General features: G+C 39.2%; 1 long non-coding RNA gene and 1 pseudogene across 1 annotated transcript; both read left to right on the top strand.

The window, feature by feature from the left end:
* Positions 1–2,286: 2,286 nt before the first annotated feature.
* On the top strand, positions 2,287–2,434 carry LOC117677075 (U2 spliceosomal RNA; annotated as a pseudogene).
* Positions 2,435–6,722: 4,288 nt separating this feature from the next.
* LOC132712379 (uncharacterized) lies at positions 6,723–11,917 on the top strand. Its single transcript, XR_009623049.1, has 3 exons — positions 6,723–6,807; positions 6,898–6,987; positions 11,835–11,917. It is a non-coding gene; the product is annotated as an uncharacterized LOC132712379 (long non-coding RNA).
* The last annotated feature ends 2,182 nt before the right edge of the window (positions 11,918–14,099 follow it).

Below are 14,099 nucleotides of genomic sequence, written 5' to 3'. Positions count from 1 at the left end.
TTGTAAGAGTTGGGATTGGATAGACTTTGATGTTCTCCCAATTTTATGTACTTCTTTAGCAATTGAAAAAAAATAGTAGGAAAAAAGATACATTATCTAGAAACAACCTAGACTGAATCAGATCATTATGAAATGTTATCTCAACCTCAAGGTTCCCAAAACTAGATGGAAAACATCGTTTTTATCTGTTGTCTCAATGTCAACAGAGAAGAAGCAGAATGAGTTAGCAGGAAAGGGATATTTGCATGCTTCAACGGTTACCTCTCTCCCTCTACAACAGGAAGGACCTAGGACAGGACTCTTGAAAATTATTTCCAGTATGGCTCAATTTGTATGGGAACAGCCAGACCTTAACATATCCTAGGCCTATTTCCATAGCCAAGGACCAAGGAAATTCATATCTTTAGGAGATATCCAATGCCTCCTGCCAAGGTGTTTTTTTCAACTTCCCATTGTCGCATGAGATCTCCTGTCTAAGTGCCAATTAGAGCTGACATTTGGGGAACGTGAGTAGTGCTTTTTGAACAACCAAACTCATCTTTCGAACTTCAGTAATAGTGGGAATGCTGATCATAAAATAGACCCATAATTAGGGGAAAAAAGATGTCAGTCAAGAACTAAGGAAGAATTTCCTGACAGTAAGAACAATTAATCAGTGGAATGACTTGCCTCCAGAAGTTGTGAATGCTCCAACACTGGAAGTTTTGAAGAAGATTGGACAACCATTTATCTGAAATGGTATAAGGTTTCCTGCCTGAGCAGGGGGTTGGACTAGAAGACCTCCAAGGTCCCTTCCAACTCTGTTATTCCTGTGCTAGTGTGCTAGTTGTCTATGTAAAGGTAACTTTCTAACCACAAAAACCTAACCACAGTTATGAATTACTGTCTGAAAGGTTCAAGCTAGAAGCTGATTTATTGTTTGGATGTTTGGAAACTAGGTCTTGGAGTTAATGGTTGACTAGAGACCTGGATGTTGCACTAAAATATTTACCTGATGAAAAAGAGTAATTCTAAATTACATGCACTGTTCAAATAGATAAGAGAGAAAACAGGAGACCAAAGGAGACCTCCAACATTGAAAGTCACCTTAACCTATATGTTAGAATCTCCCCTCAAACCTCACCCTGCATTGTGATTTCTAACCCAGGCACAGTTTAGTTCCTTATAAGATCTTAGCCACTGGCATTAAGCAAGAGTTGATTTTAGACTTGGAAAAGCAAACAACTGTTTGAAGGCAGAAAAAAATGAATCAATTGAAATTTAACTGCATTTCCTTTGTCAATGAAATCTGAATATTATTGTAGGGTTTAGAAATGCAGAATATATTGCTTGTTTGTAAATATAGTTGCATGAAGACCAGGTTAGGGACAGTTCATCAAGGAAAAGACTATAGGTAGTTCTCGACTTACAACCACAATTGAGTCCAAAATTTCTGTTGCTAAGTGAGACATTTTTGCTAAGTGAGTTTTGTGACCTTTCTTGCCAGAGTTGTTAAGTGAATCACTGCAGGTGTTAAGTTAGTCACACGGTTGTTAAGTGAATCTGGTTTCCCATTGACTTTGCTTATCAGATCACAAAAGGGGATCACATGACCCAGGGACACTGCAACCCTCGTAAATGCAGTATGAATCAGCTGCCAATCCTCTGAATTTTGATCATGTAACCACAGGGATGCTGCAATGTAAGTGTGAAAAATGGTCACTGTCGTTGTAACTTCAAACAGTTACTAAATGAACTGTTGTAAATTGAGGACTACCTGTATCTTATGTGTTTGCCAGGAGCTGAAAAAGACTGGATGGTACATAATCAACCAATTAATCAATCCTAGTCTTGCAGTTTTATCTATTAGCAATTTATTTTATTAAATTTCTATATTTGCACGTCTCACCTAAGGGACTCTGAGCAGTTTACAACAAATCAATACATTCTCATTTATATTGCATTGCAGTGTAAAATAAATTACATGTCTTCAGTCATGGGAGCTCACTGAGTGACTTAAGCGTCAATCTCTTTCAACCCAACCTACCTCACAGGGTTGCTGAGGAGGGGAAAAGGGAAGGAGGGAGAACTACATGCACACCGTCTACCCATACATTGCGCCAAATCTTTTCAAGTTAACCTTTTCTGTATGAAAGGTGTCGTTGTCCCAGAATTACCAAAGTTCTTCCCGATGTACCTTAGAACAATTCTCTTCACACCTGTCTGCTTCTTTTCAAAATACTGCTGCACATTTTGTTTGTTTCAAATCTCCTCCTCCGACATGATCATGGTGTCTCCCCTGCCAGGTAAGCTTCTCGGCCTTTGGGCTAAGATCAAGTGTAGCATCTCCTCCCATATGTCAGTTTAAATAATTAAGAATCACAACATGATGATACCCAAGTATCATGTACAGGTACTTCTCGATTTACAACTGTTCGTTAGTGACCATTTGCACTGAAAAAAGTGACTTATGACCATTTTTCACCCATGACTTTTGTGGCATCCCCATATGATCAAAATTCGGATGTTTGGCAACTGGTTCATATTTATGGTGGTTGCAGTGCCCCCGGTCCTGTTTTGTGAGCTTCTGTGAACTTCTGACAAGCAAAGTCAATGGGGAAGCTAGATGCACTGAATGACTGTGTTACTAACTTAACAACTGCAACGATTAGCAAGAACGGTTATAAATTGGGGCAAAGTTCACGTAACAAATGTCTCACTTAACAACCTAAATTTTGGGCTCAATTGTGGTCTTAAGTGCAGGACTACCTGTATTCATGGTTAGGCACTCTGTTGTTCTTAGCACTTTCTTGTCCTGATGAAATTCATTCCTTCAAGATACTTGCCTGAGATACTCCCTCGATAACATTCATTTGGCAGTGGTTAATTCCTTTTCCAGCAGCCCCGATGAGGCAGGAGTCATGAAGAAAGGCAGTAGCAGGGAGGATTAAGCAAACAGGGGAAAAAATGTCTTGCTGATATGCTTTTTCTTTTCTCTGCTTGCTCTCTTGGCCTCTTGCTAATGCAATCTTCCTTGAGTGCTGCTGAAAAGCAAGTATCTCACAATTGATTATTTGAGATTGTAGCTGCGCAATATTTTCCTTTATTTACAACCTCTAATGGAACACGTCCTTCTTTAACGGGAGGATGTAAAAGACAATACAAGACAAGACAGGACTGAATCAGTAGCTATGGAATTAAGCAGTGATAGGTTTGCTGAGAGAGTCTCACGTGAGAAAGAGAATTGCAAAGACTTGCACAACACTATCATTTCTTTTTAGTGCCTGTTTGTCTTCTCCCTAAAATTATCACACCACTGATTTCTTTTCGCATCTAGAGCCTTCACGTACACCTCCTGTCATTGTTCCTTTTTATATATTACTCAGAGCAGAACATGCCAGGAAATCTGCTACATTTACAAATTTCAGACAAAGAGAAATTGCAGATGCCACGATGAAAGAATTGGGCAAATTGTTTTGTAAATGCAAATACATTGCTTAAAAAGAGAGTCAGTGTGTCTATTAATTCTAGATGATTTCTTTCCTGTATTTCATATATCGTGAAATATGTAACATCTCTGTTGAAGGTCTAGTTCTACATGGTTTGTAAAGATATTTAGTTTTAGTTTAGTTTTAGTTTTATTAAATTTGTATACCACCCTACTCCCGAAGGACTCAGGGCCACCGCCCTGAGGCGGTGATAAACAGGCACAAGATAAAATACAGAAATACAAAAGTTAAAACAATTTAAAACCAAATTAAATAATATTGGCCCACGACAATTAAAATCCCAATAAATTTAAAACCAATTAAAATTTCAATTTAAAATTTTAAAAAGGGGAGAAAAATTAGGCCAGGCCTAATTTGTCTTGTAATTATTCTCAAACACTTACGTTCATTTTGATTTTATTTGTATTTCTGCAGATGTGGAACACACAGTAATTTGGCATTTTCTGTAAATCCCTTATAAACTTCCCACAATGTGTAACAGTTGCTTCCTGAGACAAACACATTCTTTGAGTGCTCACGTGTGGCTTGCACATATTTTTTCAAGCTAATGAGCCAACCTTTTCCTGGACCATGGCAGAACGTTGCAATGGGCAATCCTCTCTCTCCCTCTCTCTACAGGTTGCGTAGCTGTAGCTGGGTTGGAGAGAAATCAACCAACTGTGACACTTTATGTGTTAATGGATTTTCACTTGGATTAGTTTAATTCCAGTTATTTGCAGATCACCAGCTGCTCTTTCATCATCATTCTCTCTGTGACCGGTTTCTTCTGGTAAATAGTCAAGGAAATGCCAAAAAGGGAACAAGGACATCACTCTGAATTGGAACTCAGGCTCATCCAGTGTTACCATCCTGTTCATTAATTTATCTATTTATTTAATCAATACTTGCTATTGGAAAGGAAATTTACTGTATGTCAGGAACTTAGGTCAACTTAGGTCACACAAATAGAGTACAGTACATGCAAAGTAATAGGATGGATGGATTCATTCATCAACTGAGCCTTTCTCCCATTTGCTTCTTCTTGAGGAACAGACATGGGGTGGCTCATAATAATCAAAAAAATTATAATAAAACTTTTTTAAAAATAAAGAAAAAAAGATGGCAAGCATGATAAAGGAGAGTTCTCACTTTCCCTCACTAAAAACCTGGGTGAAGGAGCAGGTCTTCATAGCTCTTCTAAACAAATTCAGAGTAGAGGCTAACAAGAAGAAGGGAAGAGAAGGGAGGGGAAAGGAAGGGAAGGGAAGGGAAGGGAAGGGAAGGGAAGGGAAGGGAAGGGAAGGGAAAGAGTTGTCAGGAGGAACCTTGCCAGTGAGAAGGTGTACTTCAAGGGTCAATGTCATTGAGAGATGACATGTTATAAATGAAGGAATCTGAGGGTGCCAGCCCTGCAGGATCAAAACTGCCGGACAAATGTTATGGGAAGGCAGGTGGTAGTTCAAGTAACCAGGTTTCATGTCATCTCCTTCGTTGTTAATGCAACCAGACTCATATGTTAAACCAGGGGTGTCCAACCTTGGCAACTTTAACTTCCCTATGCTGGCTGGGGAATTCTGGGAGTTAAAAGTTTACAGGTCTTAAAAGTTGCCAAGGTTTGACATCCCTTCATTACGCCACAAAAAAGTAATTGTGGCCATAGCATGCTACAGTACATGAACACTATATTTTAATAATCTGAATTTAAGGTTTGGTGTGTCTATGCATATCTTCAGATAATTAAGTTAGTATTAATATTAAGCCCGGAAATCCAAATGTCTTTTTCCTAGGGCACCGGGGCCCTGGTTCTATTAACAAGTGTAAACATAATGATTGCCTGCAATCAACCTTGCGAGGTGAGCCAAAAGGAGATTGTGTTTGCTCAGAGTTTAAGCAAGAATAAAGTTGTTATTGGAAATGAACATTTTCAAATGGAGAATAAGAATAAAAGCGAAAGAACATCTAGTTAGATTTCTCTGCAGAACAGTTGCTATGACAACTTCAGGAGATTTACAAATACTTAAATTATGATTCAAAATGAACAGACTTTCTTCTAAATAACTCGCCACCAAACAATTGTCATTCCTTCCTTCATTCTCAAGTCTGCAGATGGCAGAAGTACTTATTCTTTATTCTTTTGTCTCTTTCCTGTTTCTCCATTTATGTGATCTAATATGTAAAGGTCAGAATGAAAGTGGGTTGTTTTTTTGGAGCAGTTGATGCAGAGAAGTGAATTGACAAGTTCAGTTGGGAATGAAAGGGTTAAAATGATTGTTAGAAAGTTTGAACTCATATCACCTAGATGACTGGAATTCATAGGAGATTGATAGCTGCATAGTATGCTTTAGTGAATGGTGATAAGAAAAGAACTAGAGATGAGTTTCAGGAACATTTGCTTCTGAATTTCATTCATTCGGAACCTTGCAGTTTTCCTGAAACTCATCTCTAGTTCTTTTCTTATCACCATTCACTAAAGCATACTATGCAGCTATCAATCTCCTATGAATTCCAGTCATCTAGGTGATATGAGTTCAAACTTTCTAACAATCATTTTAACCCTTTCATTCCCAACTGAACTTGTCAATTCACTTCTCTGCATCAACTGCTCCAAAAAAACAACCCACTTTCATTCTGACCTTTACATATTTCCCCTTTCGCTTCATTTCACTTATAACATCTCCATTTATCTTCCATTTCATTTCTACATTCATTTCATCCTCTTACGTTCTAATCACAATCTTCCATATGCTGTGGCTGTTGTCAGATAGTCACTTGAGCTTCTTATAATATCTCCCCTTCCCTCAGCTTCTGATATTTATAAATCACGATTTCTTTCTTGAGGCACATTCATGGGTCATATGAATGTAGCTTCCTTCTTTCTTTGTAATCCTTTTCAATGAACAATCTTGTTTTCCAGTTGCTGATTTGTACAAAAAGTATTTTCTGGTTTATTTTCTCTCTCCATGCACAAACCTGGCCCAAATTCACATTAAAATTAACTTGGGAAAGGTCGTGGAAGAAAGCAATCATCTGTATTATGGCAATGGAACAAACTATATACAAACTTAGAATTTCCTTTTTCTTGTATGGGATCCAAAAAGGTTTTTTTTTTTGACAGATTTCTCTTCCTCTGTTGAATGGTTATTCCTGCCATAGAGTTAATATTTAGAAGATCATGTAATGACCAAAGACCTGGTCTGTTCCACTTAACTATTAGTTTAGCAAGAGTGCAACAGCTGATGTCAGTACCCAGAAAGTGTTGGACTAACAATATGAAGGTCGGAGATGCATATTTGAGAACTCTGTGAACTACAAATCCTGCATTACCTCAGTGGCATGAACGGTATATGTTTTTTCAGTGAGTCTGGCACTCACCTGTGGAATACAAGCCAGTCGTTTTGAACTTGTGTCTTGGTTTGTTTTGTTTGCTCAGAAATATCCTGATGGAATGAGCTGAAGCAGGAAGACTCATCAGAATGTAAAACATGAAATCTAATTTTCCTGACTGGAAATCTTGCACTTGGTAAGCTGTATTTGCTTAGACAATATCGATAAGAGGAAATAGCATGAGAAATCACAGAAGACTTTGTGATTTACAAAATTAGATACTGTGGGGAATGGGAAGGTAATAGACTACAGTCCCCACCCTCCACTCTCTCTCTCTCTCACACACACATGTAGTTTCCACACTGTGTTTGTGATTTTCCTCCTGCTTTATTAATGGATTTGAAAGGCCTGTTCAATAACAACAACACATAGCAGTGGACGGTAAAAGGAACATTCAATCTCATCCGAGTGTTTTGGGTCTAGTGGGAATTTCAATTTCCCACAATGCCCCAATTTAACCTAAGTCCAAGCCATTGTGGGAAATTGATATGATGGTTCAACCAGATTCTGTGTGATGCTCAGGCCATTAGACTGCTGTAGAGCTACTCAGATGATCATAGCCTGGAATGGCTTGGATAGAAACGTGTAACTTGTGTTTAATGAAGAGAGTCCCTGCCTAGGCTAAACGTAGGAAATGATGAACCACTTTTGATATCCCCAAGACTTTGATAAAGTCCAGATTATTGTAGAAACATAGTATATTTTATTATTATTAGACATATATTATATATTTTGTATGTTTATGTTTAAATTTACAGGTTATTTTGTTACTACATAATTCTGATGTCATTTTGATTGTCTAATTTGTATATTCTTATAAGATACTTTTGTGTTTTGTTTTCATTCAGAAATTTCTTCATTAAAAGATCATTTTATTATATATTTGTATTTGAACTGAAGAAAATGGGAAGATAATATATGTTTTTTCTGGTCACATATTTTCCCTTTTTGACCCCTTTTATCCCAGTTTTTCCTTTTTTGTCATTTTGTGTGTTATCTCTCTTTGAAATTTAATAAAGTTGATTTTTTTTTACAAAATCAATATTTTCACTGGATGCCCTCCTTGCTGAGAACTAGTGCCATTTGACCCATTGTTATTTCTCCCTTCCTTTCCCTCATCCTAGAAAATGTCCAATCTCCCATTGCTTTGTGAATGTCCCGTGTGCTCCCACAACAAAGTGTTTGGCTGGATTCACCTGGTTTTCACCTGGTTTGAAGTATCTTTGTCAGTCCACTTCCCTGAAACTACATTCATCCATTCAAGGAAAAAATTGAAATACGTTGAAATGGCTGAGCTCCTGGTACCACACCTCAGAAAACTTAGACCGTACAGATGTTTTTACTGGAAGTAGCCAAAGGCAAATAGATTCCTAGTATTTATTTGGATGGTAAATTTTAGGAGTGTCTTTTACCCCAAGGAAAACCTCTCTGCTTAATGAAGAAATATTGTAGAAAAGGTAAATTAATAGAAAAGAATATTTGTAGCTCAGGGTTGAACTGCAGGGTCCTTAGTGCTTTCTGAGTTTGGTTGTTTGCTTGCGGACATTTCATTACCCAACTCGGTAACATCATCAGTGCTAGAATAGAGTGGGGTTTGCTCTCTGTTTATATACAAGTAACTTGCCTGTCAGTAGTGATGGGAGTGTTGTTTTCTTCTTGGTAGTTCCTTGATTAGGTTGTTGGTCCCTTACAAAAGGGAAATTGGAGGTGTGGGATAGTAGAGCAGCACCCTCTGCTGATGTGCATTATATGGAACAAACCTACCATCACTCCACAACTTAATCCCTTCTTCATTGTCAACAATAATCCTCTTGCATGTTACATGCAAATTAAAATTTAGCACTCTCTAATTATGCCAGTATACTCCATACCCAATCTGTATCTTATTTTTAAAGGAGAAGGATTTGTTATACAATGTTTATAAGGTGGTCATCCAGTTCATAAAAACTTATGATGCAGGCCTACATACATCCACTCAAAAATAAGTTCTGTTGTGCTCTGCCAGCCTTATCCCCAAATATGTGTTCTTAAAGTGGTAGCCTTAGTAATTTATGATGTGCAGTACAGTAATTGTTCATATTATCATAAATTTGTACCAACAAATTACTTCTCCCCAGAGGATAGATCTCATATCCATATCTGTTTTGTCACCAAAGTAATTCCATGAAAAAGCAGGGAAACCAGATGATTCCAGAACATGCACTGGCTGTGCCAAAAACTCTGTATTTGGAAAAAGATTATAATATGGAATTAAGCAGATGCTCCCCATGCAGAAGGTTTCCAACCTCTGCAAGAAGGGTAGCAAAGTCTCATGAGTCATCTCCTCTAAAATAACTTTTCCTAATGCGATGTCCTTCAGCTACGTTGGATTTTGCTGACTGAGAAGGTAAAGTGATAGTTACAGCGTCCCTGTTTTGGCAAAACCTGCTATAAAATTGCTGCCAGTTGAATCATGGCAAGTCTGAGCAACAAAAATCTATGAGGAAGCTTGTGATGCAACCACATTAGAAAGACGGTTTCTGTAAGTGGTAGCAGGACACCTCATTAAAGGAAAGGCTTTTCTATCTTGCCAGAGAGAAGGTGGGATACTTCTTTTAAGGTGCTTGTCAGTTATTTCTGCAATGCCAGAACATTTATCCCATGATAAATGGGATAAATTTATCCCATTTATCTCTCTTCTAAAGATAACAGAATAACAGAATAGCAGACTTGGAGGGACCTTGGACGTCTTCTAATCGACCCTCTGCTTAGGCAGGAAACCAGGGGTGAAATGCTCCCGGTTCGGACCGGATCACCCAATCCGGTAGTGATGGCGGCAGGTGGTTCAGAGAACCGGTAGCATAAATCCCTGCGCCCCCCCCCCACACGACGATCCCAGCTAAGCCGCACGATCATCAGAGGCTTTTTAAAAAACTTTTAAAAGCATTTTTTCTACAACCTCTTCCAAAGAAAAAATGCTTTTAAAAGTAAAAAAAAAGCCTCTGATGATCGCACGGCTCAGCTGGGATCGTCAGAGGCTTTTCAAAGCATTTTTTTCTGCAACCTCTTGGCCGAAGAGGTGGTAAAAAAAATGCTTTGAAAAGTCTCTGATGATCCCAGCTGAGTGGCCTGATCGGCAGTGAGATATTTTTTAAAATGCCTCTCTTACGATCCCAGCTGAGTTGCTAGATCGGCAGAGGCTTTTCAAAGCATTAGAAAAAATGCTTTGAAAAGTTAAAAAAAAGAGTTGGCCACGCCCACCCAGTCACATTACCCCCACCCACCCACCAAGCCACGCCCACAGAACCGGTAGTAACAAATTTTACATTTCACCCCTGCAGGAAACCCTATATCATTTCAGACAAATGGTTGTCCAGTCTCTTCTTGAAAACCCCCAGTGCTGAAGCACCCACAACTTCTGGAGGCAAGCCAATCCAGTGATTAATTGTTCTGTCAGGAAATTCCTCGTTAGTTCTAAGTTGGACCTCTCCTTGATTAGTTGCCATCCATTGTTTCTTGTCCTGCCTTCAGGTGGAAAATAGGTCGACCCCCCTCTTCTTTGTGGCAGCCCCTCAAATACTAGAACACTGCTATCATGTCACTCCTGGTCCTTCTTTTCATTAAGTTAGACATACCCAATTCCAGAACCCATTCTTTAAATGTTTAGCCTTTAGATAAAAAGCAAAAGTATTTTTTAAAACCGTTTGTCATATCACAGTAACCTAATTTAAGAGCAAATTGCTCTGAGTTAACATTATATATTTTGCTGACCTAAGTGAAAAGCTACACCATCCTTCCTGTGTTACTGCAACCACATCATAAGTTATTACTAGATCAAGGAAGTGTACTGCACACTAGCAAAATTCCTTAAAAATCCTGTGGACATTTAGACTAAATCCGTTCTGACACAATGGATCTTATGGGAGAGTAAGGAACACATCTATGCAAAAACCCAGCAGCTCCTGCTATGATTTCTGACTGCTTAATTAGCTTACCCATTTCATGCAGATTCAAGGAACCTGTCTATATCAAATCAAAATACAACAAATATTAAAACTCTGGCATTAAAATTACATTGAGAAAAGTGCAAAATATCTGCAAGGTCTGAAACTTGGTGTGCTTCTAATTCTGGTTTCCTGAAATCTTATTCCTGGACTAGGCAATTCATTTCCTTGTGGCTTATATATAAGTACATCTTCATATGGTGCTACTACTTCTATGTATGGTTACAATGTATGGAGGCTAAGAAATTTAGTTACCTCCAATTCAACTTTTCAGCAGTATCCCTAGATGGTTTCCCTGGATCTTTTGAGAACAAGAATAATTGGTTGTTGCTTGAACATAAGTTCACCTTCAGGCTTGATTGATATTAGAAATGTCGCTATATTTCAGCCTCACTTATAAACTGATTGTATTGCAAGACAACTAGAAGGATGTGTCAAAATGGAAGCAGTCCTTTTTGGGAGCTCAGTAAAAAATATGGGGAAAACAGCAAAATGCCTTGAAGGAGAATCTCACTTCTTAAATCAAGGAATGGGGATTTTCAAGGCTAGCAAAATCCTTGGGCTCTTGGGGTGCTCATTTCAACTTCAGAACAATCAATAGTTCAATAAACTTGGAAAGACAGCTCTGTAGCCTGTACCTTACTTTGAAAAGATATCTCTAATTCGCTGTTATATAATTGGCTACCGATAAAGTTATCCAGCTGAATTTAGAGAATAAAGTTTCCCTATTCTTTCAAATGAAATGGATGGAATTTTTCTCCTATCCCACTGACCTGCCTCTTTTGCTATCCACAATGAAGGTTTGCTCATAGTATTAGATGCAATCAAGTGGGGTACAAGTAGTCCTCTTACATCCATTCATTTAGCGACAGTTCAAAGTTACAACAGCATAGAAAAAAAGTAACCTATGACTGATCCTCCCACTTATGACTGTCACAGCATCCCGACGGTCAGATGCCCAAAATTCAGATATTTGATAACCGGCATGTATTTACGACAGGTGCAGCATCCCACGGTCATGTGATCGCCATTTGCGACCTTCCCAGCCTGCTTCTGACCAGCAACATCAACGGAAGAAGCTGGATTCACTTAACAGCCACATGATACATTGAATGACCACAGGAATTCACTTACTAATCGTGGCAAAAGGTCATGAAATCAAATGCAATTCACTTAACAATCATCTTACTTGGCGATGGAAATTCTGGTCTCAATTGTGGTTGTAAATTACAGGACTACCTGTAATGACTCAAAAATCTCCCTTGCCTCTTTGCTGCGTCTAACCCTAGACTGTTGCACTACGTGCAACAAACCTAGATGCATTTGGTTAAGGCTTTGCACTGTAACCCCCTCCATTTAAAGAATGCCGCAATACATTAATTTTTGGCGAGTGGCCTTAAAAAGGGCAAAACTCAGTTCTACCCTGGAGTTCCCAGAATGAGAAAACAAAGACAAGACCTTACCCTTTCCTTCTGGGAGCTATCCATCCTATTTCTGTGATCCAGCATGGGGGCAACTCTCAGCACCAACCAGGAGACGGTGGTTAAATCAATCTCCCCACGGTCCAGAAATGAAGAGGGCCAAACACTTTTCTTCTCTGTCTCTTTTCCCACCACACCCTTGTGCGCCCTTAACAGAGAAGGCAGCTCTCCTTGTTCTGCCTCTTGATGTTATTCTGCTTTCTCTGGTGGCTTTATGTCAAGAAAAATGTTACTTCATCTCCTTTGGAAACTGACGTTTGAAGCAATGAACTTTCTGGTCTCTGGGTTTCTCCTTGCCTGGGGATTTTTCTGACTTCCTCTCTTGGTTCTAGCAAGTCACTTTGTGGGGTGTTGAGCCTCCGTTGCCCAAAGATCCCTTTTGTCCATCAACATTTTGGTGAAGAAAAAGTCGTGAGCTGTTTCACAGTGAGAAAAATACTCCTTGCCTCCTGAGTAACCCAGCCTGGGACCTCCTCTTGATTCAGTTACTCTTCTGGACACATTATATTTACTTACTTTAGTGCTTGGAGATGCTGTCCCATTTCTGCGGTCCATAAGGCCAGCTTCCGGGGATGGGTGGGCGGGTCTCAAGACTAACCCTGTATTGCCATAGTGATGGACGAAACCCTTTTGCAGTTCCACTGCACTTCAACTCCCTCCATCCTGGCTATTAAAGCTGTCGTGCGGAAGAGCTACCATGGAAATAGGGCTTAATTCAAATGGACATAGCAACCATATTATTTTTTTAGCTGCTGCAGCCGCCTCTGCCAATTAATTCCCAAGCTTAGCAACCTGTAGTGATGTAAGGTCATCAGCATCCTTCTCTGAGGCGGAAGGTCAGTGGGCATATACTTAAGAAAAGGGAGAAAGGCGTTTCCACAACCAACCTGGAGTTAGCATTTCCTAGAATGAAGCACCCGTTTATCTTGAACTAACTTTGCAGATAGTTAACTCACGTCCACCCTCAATACAGGGAGTCCTCAATTTACAACAGTTCATTTAGTGACTGTTTGGCATTACAACAGCACTGAAAAAAATGACTTATGACCATTTTTCACACTTACAATTGCTGCAGCATCCCCATGGTCACATGATCAAAGTTCAGATGCTCGACAACTGACTCATATTTATGACGATTGCCCTGTTCTGGAATCCTGTGAACAGTTTTTGCCACCTTCTGAGAAGCAAAGTCAATGCAGAAGCTAGATTCACTTAACAATCATTACTAAGTTAACAAGTGCAGTGATTCACTTAACAACTGTGACAAGAAAGATCATAATATGGGGCAAAATTCATGTAACCGATGTCTCACTTAGCAACAGAAATGTTGGGCTCAATTGTGTTGTAAGTCAAAGACTACCTGTATTTTTCAAAGCACCAGAAGGCTAGACGAAGAAACAACGAATGGAAACTAATCAAGGAGGGAAGCAACCTGGAATTAAGGAGAAACTTCCTAACAGTGAGAACAATTAAGTAGGGTCTCCTACTTGAGCAGAGGGTTGGACTAGAAGACTCTAAGGTTCCTTCCAGCTTTATTCTGATTGATTGTAATTATAACCTGACCAGGTTCCATTATTGACAGATTAGTACAATTAGGAGGCATAAAAAAGAGCCAGTCCTATTGTGAGTTATGGAATCGAGGGGGAGGATGTCCATTTGGGTTGGAGCCAGAGGTGGGTTTCAGCAGGTTCTGACCAGTTCTGGTAGTGGACATTTTGAGTAGTTTGGAGAATCGATAGTAAAAATTCTGACTGGCCCCGCCCCCATCTATTCTCTGCCTCCCA

This window comes from Pantherophis guttatus, chromosome 9 (assembly GCF_059756535.1).
Source record: "Pantherophis guttatus breed Tessera chromosome 9, ASM5975653v1, whole genome shotgun sequence".
NCBI lineage: Eukaryota > Metazoa > Chordata > Lepidosauria > Squamata > Colubridae > Pantherophis > Pantherophis guttatus.
This window is presented reverse-complemented; position numbering and strand designations above follow the sequence as displayed.